Source organism: Pinus tabuliformis, chromosome 4_1 (genome assembly GCF_031772625.1).
Source record: "Pinus tabuliformis cultivar Carrire ecotype Pingquan chromosome 4_1, CPIR1, whole genome shotgun sequence".
Classification (NCBI taxonomy): Eukaryota; Viridiplantae; Streptophyta; class Pinopsida; order Pinales; family Pinaceae; genus Pinus; species Pinus tabuliformis.
Genome location: NC_142303.1, coordinates 183983165 through 183993160, shown reverse-complemented (window position 1 = coordinate 183993160; position 9996 = coordinate 183983165). Strand labels below are relative to the sequence as shown.

At 38.5% G+C, this 9996-nt stretch overlaps 2 pseudogenes; both read left to right on the top strand.

Moving 5' to 3' along the window:
* Positions 1 to 206: 206 nt before the first annotated feature.
* Positions 207 to 2497, top strand: LOC149174820 (uncharacterized; annotated as a pseudogene).
* Positions 2498 to 2664: 167 nt separating this feature from the next.
* LOC149174819 (uncharacterized) lies at positions 2665 to 7744 on the top strand (annotated as a pseudogene).
* The last annotated feature ends 2252 nt before the right edge of the window (positions 7745 to 9996 follow it).

The window sequence follows — 9996 nt, the reverse complement described above, 5'->3', positions numbered from 1 at the left end:
CGGAATCATATGGAAGATATGGAGTCCGTGTGCTGTGGATCAGGTTATTACCAAGTTCAAGGTTTATCATTCCTCAAAGCTCTTCTTTGGAGATTCGGTGTCCTCTGCGAGTTACGCTTTCCTGCATTCATTGGCTATACATAATTGCAAGTATATTGTTCTGCAAACACACCAGAAGCCCTAACGCAATTCCTTGGAAAGGAATCATGGTATTTGCTTTGCCAAGAGAAAGGGGTCTTACAGAGTTAAGCAGTGACTTCAAAGTTCACTTTCATGATCGTCATGGTGATTTTTACTGTTGGTTAAACACAACAATTATGGAGAACAGTAGCTTACCTACATGCTCTTTTGTATATACTCTCGTAAATACGGGTAAAGAAAGGGAAAATGTGAGCTTACTTTTTACATGGGCGAACACGATTGGTGGAACATCACATTTTTCTGGAGGCCATGTCAACAAGCCTTTCATGAGCGATGATGGAGTGCGTGGCATGCTTCTACATCACAAGACCGCAGAAGGTTATCCACCAGTTACTTTTGCAATTGCCTCTCGCCAAACTGACAATGTAGATGTGACTGTTTTACCTTGCTTTGGACTGTCAAACAGAAGTTATACATCTGCTAAGGATATGTGGGTCACTATGAGAGAGCAAGGGCATTTTGATGAAGAAAATTGGAATGAGGATTGCAGTATTGCTTCCCTACCTGGAGAAGGAGTCTGTGTTGTAGTATCATCCCCTGCAGTAGTGGAGTCTCATGGAACGTGCTCAGTAGTTTTCGCTTTAGCGTGGGCCTCTCCTAAAGTGAAAATTGTGAAAGGAAGTACTTATTTCAGGAGGTATACAAAATTCTATGGTACCTCTGTGGATGCAGCTACAAATTTGGTACATGATGCTCTGATGAACTATCAGAGGTGGGAGACAGAAATTGAGAATTGGCAACGTCCTATCCTAACAATGAAAGGCTTCCTGAATGGTACAGGTTTACATTGTTCAATAAACTGTACTACCTGGTTGCAGGAGGAACAATTTGGATAGATGGTGGACTCCCAGTTGAAGAAGACAAAGACAAGATGTCCTGTTCTCAGAAAAGGTCTAGGAAAAAGGAAAATAAAGCAGAAGTGAGAGTAACAGTTTCAGTGGAAAATGATCAGACTAATCATGTTGCAGAAGTTCAGAGGTTGAATGGTTACAATGGTGCTGCTGATACAGATTTTAATGTTGTACAAGATCAGAATTTTGAAAATTGTGGACAAAGAACAGAAATGAACTCTGGGTCCTCCAATGACTATGACTATGCTTTACTAGCTGATGAAGAAAATGTTGGTCGCTTTCTGTATTTGGAAGGTGTGGAGTATATGATGTGGTGTACATATGATGTACATTTCTATGCATCTTTTGCACTACTTGATCTCTTTCCAAAGATTGAACTTAATATACAACGTGAGTTTGCAAAAGCTGTATTAATTGAAGATAAGAAAAAAGTTAAATTTCTAGCTGAAGGTAATTGGGGAATTAGAAAGGTACGAGGTGCTGTACCTCACGACCTAGGATTGCATGATCCCTGGCTTGAAATAAATGCATACAATATTCATGATACAAGTCAGTGGAAGGATCTGAACTCAAAGTTTGTACTTCAGATTTATAGGGATCTGGTTGCAACTGATGGATATGACTACAATGGAGGAAGCAATGTTCTGAAGGTTCTGGGATACTTTAGTATTATTGGTCTACTTCGTGTACATTGCCTTCTTGGGGATTATTACAGTGGACTCAAGTGCTTGGCACCTATAGATGTTAACCAGACAGGTGTCTACAATTCAGTGATTGGAAGCCGTATCACAACTATTTATTATTATGGATTTGCCAACCTTGTGTTGAGAAGGTATGTTGAGGCAATACGGGCCTTCAATCAAGTTCTGTTGTATATAATAAAGACCAAACAGTTCCATCAAAAGTCTCCACAGTTTGACCAAATTCTGAAGAAAAATGAACAGATGTATGCTCTATTGGCTATATGCCTCTCTATCTGTCCACAAATGAGGCTTGTTGAGAAAAATGTGAACAATCAGCTGAAAGAGAAGTATGGAGAGAAGATGGCAAGAATGCAGAGAAGTGATGAGGCTGTGTATGACGAATTTTTTTCATATGCCTGTCCTAAATTTATTACTCCTTCAGTACCAAACTATGATGAAGCTCTTGTAAATTATAACCAGGATGCATATAGGCATCAGTTGAAGCTGTTCTTATCAGAAGTTATGACATACAAGCATAAGACTCATGCAATTGATCATGATGGAGGAATTATATCAAATGCAGATGTTGACTTTTATATTGATGAGGATATCGTTCATATTGTTGAATCAAAGTCTTCAAAGCTATACGCTGATAACTTTATGCATCACATTATCAAGTGTGAAGAGATTATTAGTGATTTGGACAGAGTAAGCTTGAATAAGATGGTTGTTGTTTTTGCATTATGGAAATGCCAGCTGTAATGAGGTCAAACATCCAAATTTTGTAATTAGAGAAGAGCAGTCTTAAGCCATGAACAGTGGCGATCATTTAGCTATGAAAGGAAGACTGTGCTTTTGAAATTACACAGCAGTTTCGTAGCGCGCTACGAAACTGCTGTAGCTGCATGTTACAATTCAGTTGATCAATTATGGTCAACAAAGCGGCAAATCTTTTGAAAGGTTTTTGTCATCACACAGGTACATGAAGCGGTGGACAGCACATCAAGGACGTGGCAGTCTGATCTATTTTGGGTAATTAAAGGATAAAGGCATGCTTCTTTGGATTCGAATATTTTGAGGCAAACCAAGGACCGACAAACAGAGGCGGTTTCCTATATTTCAGGGTATTGGAAAGGATGTGTCATTAAAGATCAAACATGGAGCGTTGAACATCCATTACAGCCAAATCGAAAGAGGACCAGGTGTCAAAGAACAAGGAGAGGCCATTATGCATGGAACATGAAGTTAGAGTCATAGTTAATTTAGAACTCTTTATAAACTCCAATCAACACTTTAGTTGTATTTATTAGTTAGTTCAATAGCTGATAGGTGTCAGTAGAGGTAGTTATCGACTCCCCTCATGCTGGAGGAGGAAGCTCGAATTAGTTAGAATAAGGATTCTATATATAGCTGAAACAGCAATGTAATGGAGGTTGGATATTTTATAAAACAGAGTACTGTTTTGGCTTATGTAAAGACAGAATTCCGTAATATAAGTTGGCTGTTTTTCTTCTCAGGATTCATGAGTGATTTCCATGTTTAGAATGTGTGATTTTATTCTTTCCTTAATGTCTTTTATAGTTGCATATATGTATAATCACTCAGAATTCACTGATTGTGCTCTGACTTCCTGTATGCATGTATGAACTGTGGTTTTATATGAGTTGTGTTCTGAACATCTAAATGCTAAATGCCCTGACTTCTATGTAAAGGTAGTATCATTATTTACTGAAGTATGATTGACTCCATAGGCCCAATGGAAACTTATGTAATATTTGTCCAGCCTTCATATTTGTCAATGTTATTCCACAAGAGTTAGCCATCTTACTAATAGTCAAAATCAATAACCCTTTTTGAGAGAGCCCTCTCAGGCTAAGGAGGCTAAGCCTTAGTCAAAAGATTGGTTTGAAACAGTTACTTGAAGTATTCCTGATTTGCAGCCTTCCAGGGCTTGATTTTGAGATAACATTTTGGTGCGTCTGCCGGGAGCCTGAAGATTACTCATTCCCGAAATTATGAAGCTGAACTTCTGAAGGTAGCAGGAGCTCAGAAGGTTTTTGAGGCTGCAAATCTACCTTGGCGACTCCATTGTTGAAGAATTCAAAATTCATACATTCATGGTGATTCCACTGGAGTTATGAAAGACCCAGATGCTACCATTCTTGTTTCAAGGTATGCATGCATAAATTTTTCAGGAATTCATGGTTTCCCAAATCATTTTCCCAAGGATGCATATTTTCTAAGGAATGGTCCAAAATTCAATGGAGAAGATTTGAGTTTAACTTTGAAGCATATATCAGATTTCTGTGATTTTACTGAGCTTCTTAGAGTTAAACATGAGGATGTTTGCATTATGTTGTTCTATGATTCACTTCAAGGGAAATGTAAACAATGGATTGAAAGCTTTCCTACCAAATCCATTAAGTCATTTGAAGACTTTTGGCTTATGTTTTTGGAGGAATGGATGGATAGATCAGATGCGGTGGCAAACTCTCCTTCAATTCAAGGTTTCAAACAGTGGAATGATCATCATATTAATGAAGAAATAGTTGAAAATTTTTCTTTGTCCTTGTCTTCTTATCTAAAATCATTTGACTGCAAGGCAGAGGATAAGATGAAATTTTTGGATGAATTTGCCAAAGACATTGAGAAAGACATTGAAGGTTTAGAAGGTCAAATTCAGGCATATAGTCTTCATAATCATGATCATTATTTTCAGAAGCTTTCTATGGCAGAACACGAGAGAGTGTTGCTTCCTTTCTCTTTCACGATTGAGGAACTGTACATTGTTGTTGAAGATCAGTTTGCACAACCCGAAAGTTACGATAATCATCAAGCTGATCATGTATTCTGGGATCCTATAGCTGACTACATGGAAGAGTTTTACTCTCCAGTGTTTCAGTTTTTCTATGAAGATCAGAGGCAATTTCAATGGCAGCTTTCATCACAATATCATAGTGGCTCTGAACTCCGATGCAGTCAAAAAACTCAAATATCAAATAAGACAAATGATTGGCTACATTGGAAATTTCACATTGATTGAGCTGAAAGAAGTTTGGAATTGGTAGGGTAGGTAGGTAGGAAAATGCAAATAAGCTCAAGGTTGGCTGAGCACTTATCTTTTTTAGTAGATATAGACTTCTCTCTCCAACTAAAGCTTAAGCCTGAGATGAAGGCCCAAGAAGCTTAAAGGGGATTCTTGTCAAGCAAATCTATGTTTTTCATAAAGAGGACAAAGCACTGGACCTGCATGTTCTTAGTGTACCACAGGGGAACACTATCCCAAGTGGAGCCACTGTTATCACCCAAGAAAAAATTTTAAATTTTTCACATCAGTTCGATTGTTTGTCAAAGGGTTGGTGTCAATTTTGGGTCTAGTCTTTTCATATGGTTTTAGAGTCTAAATAGTTTGAATAGGAGTCTTGTTAAGAGTATTGTTGGTATGTATAAAGGGGTCAATTCTCTGTCTTAGTCTATCATTGGTCTCACATCTCACATGGATATCATATGTCCAAACTCGTTTCAAAGCTGAAATTGTCTAGGTGATTTCGTAGCGCCTGTAATCATTTTAAAGTGGTTTCGCAGCACGTAAATCCTTTTTATCAGTTTCGCAGCGCAACATGTTTTAAGTGATTTCGTAGCGCATAATTCATATTTTGTACTCGCTGCGCTACGAAATTGGGGATTTGTCCTAATCCATAGCCAATCTTACACAGCTGTCATATCCATCAAAATCCATTATCAGTGATCAGCTTATACCCTTTGCCTGTCAATTCGACCGCTTATCCTTATCATTAGGTCATTAGGTGTCATCGTAAGCTCAGATTGCAAGTTTCAAAAGAAGATATATTTCGCCATCTGGTTTTTCAACATGGGCAAAAAGCTTCAAATTTTCACAACCCTCAGCTCCAGAGATTGCACAGCCTGTGGATGGTAAGAAATCTCCATTTGGTCGCTTAGCCAGTGGATTAGGTATACGATCATCTTCTAAGATTCCAGTTGTTGACGATCCTACGGAAGATTCAACACAAGTTGCAGTCACGCAGGAAGGTGGTTTTGATTTGAATATGACATATATTACCGAAAACATAATTGCTATGGGTTTTCCTGTTGGCGACATCAGTTCTGGTATTTCTGGATATGTGGAGGGGTTTTATCGGAATCATATGGAAGATATGGAGTCCGTGTGCTGTGGATCAGGTTATTACCAAGTTCGAGGTTTATCATTCCTCAAAGCTCTTATTTGGAGATTCGGTGTCCTCTGCGAGTTACGCTTTCCTGCATTCATTGGCTGTACATAATTGCAAGTATATTGTTCTGCAAACACACCAGAAGCCCTCACGCAATTCCTTGGAAAGGAATCATGGTATTTGCTTTGCCAGGAGAAAGGGGTCTTACAGAGTTAAGCAGTGACTTCAAAGTTCACTTTCATGATCGTCATGGTGATTTTTACTGTTGGTTAAACACAACAATGATGGAGAACAGTAGCTTACCTACATGCTCTTTTGTATATACTCTCGTAAATACGGGTAAAGAAAGGGCAAATGTGAGCTTACTTTTTACATGGGCGAACATGATTGGTGGAACATCACATTTTTCTGGAGGCCATGTCAACAAGCCTTTCATGAGCGATGATGGAGTGCGTGGCATGCTTCTACATCACAAGACCGCAGAAGGTTATCCACCAGTTACTTTTGCAATTGCCTCTCGCCAAACTGACAATGTAGATGTGACTGTTTTACCTTGCTTTGGACTATCAAACAGAAGTTATACATCTGCTAAGGATATGTGGGTCACTATGAGAGAGCAAGGGCATTTTGATGAAGAAAATTGGAATGAGGATTGCAGTATTGCTTCCCTACCTGGAGAAGGAGTCTGTGCTGTAGTCTCATCCCCTGCAGTAGTGGAGTCTCATGGAACGTGCTCAGTAGTTTTCGCTTTAGCGTGGGCCTCTCCTAAAGTGAAAATTGTGAAAGGAAGTACTTATTTCAGGAGGTATACAAAATTCTATGGTACCTCTGTGGATGCAGCTACAAATTTGGTACATGATGCTCTGATGGACTATCAGAGGTGGGAGACAGAAATTGAGAATTGGCAACGTCCTATCCTAACAATGAAAGGCTTCCTGAATGGTACAGGTTTACATTGTTCAATGAACTGTACTACCTGGTTGCAGGAGGAAAAATTTGGACAGATGGTGGACTCCCAGTTGAAGAAGACAAAGACAAGATGTCATGTTCTCAGAAAAGGTCTAGGAAAAAGGAAAATAAAGCAGAAGTGAGAGTAACAGTTTCAGTGGAAAATGATCAGACTAATCATGTTGCAGAAGTTCAGAGGTTGAATGGTTACAATGGTGCTGCTGATACAGATTTTAATGCTGTACAAGATCAGAATTTTGAAAATTGTGGACAAAGAACAGAAATCAACTCTGGGTCCTCCAATGACTATGACTATGCTTTACTAGCTGATGAAGAAAATGTTGGTCGCTTTCTGTATTTGGAAGGTGTGGAGTATATGATGTGGTGTACATATGATGTACATTTATATGCATATTTTGCACTACTTGATCTCTTTCCAAAGATTGAACTTAATATACAACGTGAGTTTGCAAAAGCTGTATTAATTGAAGATAAGAAAAAAGTTAAATTTCTAGCTGAAGGTAATTGGGGAATTAGAAAGGTACGAGGTGTTGTACCTCACGACCTAGGATTGCATGATACCTGGCTTGAAATAAATGCATACAATATTCATGATACAAGACAGTGGAAGGATCTGAACTCAAAGTTTGTACTTCAGATTTATAGGGATCTGGTTGCAACTAATGGATATGACTACAATGGAGGAAGCAATGTTCTGAAGGTTCTGGGATACTTTAGTATTATTGGTCTTCTTCGTGTACATTGCCTTCTTGGGGATTATTACAGTGGATTCAAGTGCTTGGCACCTATAGATGTTAACCAGACAGGGGTCTACAATTCAGTGATTGGAAGCCGTATCACAGCTATTTAATATTATGGATTTGCCAACCTTGTGTTGAGAAGGTATGTTGAGGCAATACGGGCCTTCAATCAAGTTCTGTTGTATATAATAAAGACCAAACAGTTCCATCAAAAGTCTCCACAGTTTGACCAAATTCTGAAGAAAAATGAACAGATGTATGCTCTATTGGCTATATGCCTCTCTATCTGTCCACAAATGAGGCTTGTTGAGAAAAATGTGAACAATCAGCTGAAAGAGAAGTATGGAGAGAAGATGGCAAGAATGCAGAGAAGTGATGAGGCTGTGTATGACGATTTTTTTTTCTTTCATATGCCTGTCCTAAATTTATTACTCCTTCAGTACCAAACTATGATGAAGCTCTTGTAAAATATAACCAGGATGCATATAGGCATCAGTTGAAGCTGTTCTTATCAGAAGTTATGACATACAAGCATAAGACTCATGCAATTGATCATGATGGAGGAATTATATCAAATGCAGATGTTGACTTTTATATTGATGAGGATATCGTTCATATTGTTGAATCAAAGTCTTCAAAGCTATACGCTGATAACTTTATGCATCACATTATCAAGTGTGAAGAGATTATTAGTGATTTGGACAGAGTAAGCTTGAATAAGATGGTTGTTGTTTTTGCATTATGGAAATGCCAGCTGTAATGAGGTCAAACATCCAAATTTTGTAATTAGAGAAGAGCAGTCTTAAGCCATGAACAGTGGCGATCATTTAGCTATGAAAGGAAGACTGTGGTTTTGAAATTACACAGCAGTTTCGTAGCGCGCTACTAAACTGCTGTAGCTGCAGGTTACAATTCAGTTGATCAATTATGGTCAAAAAAGCGGCAAATCTTTTGAAAGGTTTTTGTCATCACACAGGTACATGAAGCGGTGGACAGCACAGCACATCAAGGACGTGGCAGTCTGATCTATTTTGGGTAATTAAAGGATAAAGGCATGCTTCTTTGGATTCGAATATTTTCAGGCAAACCAAGGACCGACAAACAGAGGCGGTTTCCTATATTTCAGGGTATTGGAAAGGATGTGTCATTAAAGATCAAACATGGAGCGTTGAACATCCATTACAGCCAAATCGAAAGAGGACCAGGTGTCAAAGAACAAGGAGAGGCCATTATGCATGGAACATGAAGTTAGAGTCATAGTTAATTTAGAACTCTTTAAAAACTCCAGTCAGCACTTTAGTTGTATTTATTAGTTAGTTCAATAGCTGATAGGTGTCAGTAGAGGTAGTTATCGACTCCCCTCATGCTGGAGGAGGAAGCTCGAATTAGTTAGAATAAGGATTCTATATATAGCTGAAACAGCAATGTAATGGGGGTTGGATATTTTATAAAACAGAGTACTGTTTTGGCTTATGTAAAGACAGAATTCAGTAATATAAGTTGGTTGTTTTTCTTCTCAGGATTCATGAGGGATTTCCATGTTTAGAATGTGTGATTTTATTCTTTCCTTAATGTCTTTTACAGTTGCATATATGTATAATCACTCAGAATTCACTGATTGTGCTCTGACTTCCTGTATGCATGTATGAACTGTGGTTTTATATGAGTTGTGTTCTGAACATCTAAATGCTAAATGCCCTGACTTCTATGTAAAGGCAGTATCATTATTTACTGAAGTATGATTGACTCCATAGGCCCAATGGAAACTTATGTAATATTTGTCCAGCCTTCATATTTGTCAATGTTATTCCACAAGAGTTAGCCATCTTACTAATAGTCAAAATCAATAACCCTTTTTGAGAGAGCCCTCTCAGGCTAAGGAGGTGTTGTGCTCTACAACAACCCCCCATTTCATAACATTTTCATTCACACAAAAAATTTACATATGGAATGGGTCCCTTTTAAGTTTAATTGGCATCATGCTTTTGTGTTCAAAAAGGTATGTTAATCAAATGAATTTATGCATTGAAGCCTTTTTGAATAATAGCGTTCCAAGAATAAAACAATATTTTTTTATTGCGATAAAGCGATCGCAAGATCGCATATCGCAATGACATGAGAAATACATTTAAATGGCACCATGTTCTCCGCCGATGCGATATCGCTGTCGGCGATCGGCGATATTCCATGCACACCTAATAAGGGCACATAACTCACGCCCCGACGCGACGCGATATCGGCGATCGGCTATCGGCACTGCCTCATGTGGAAAAAGGAAAAACGCTTTAAGTTATAAACCCCGACCCGATGCGATATCGCTATCGGCCGTCGGCAGGATCCCATGCATTTTAATAAGGTGCTA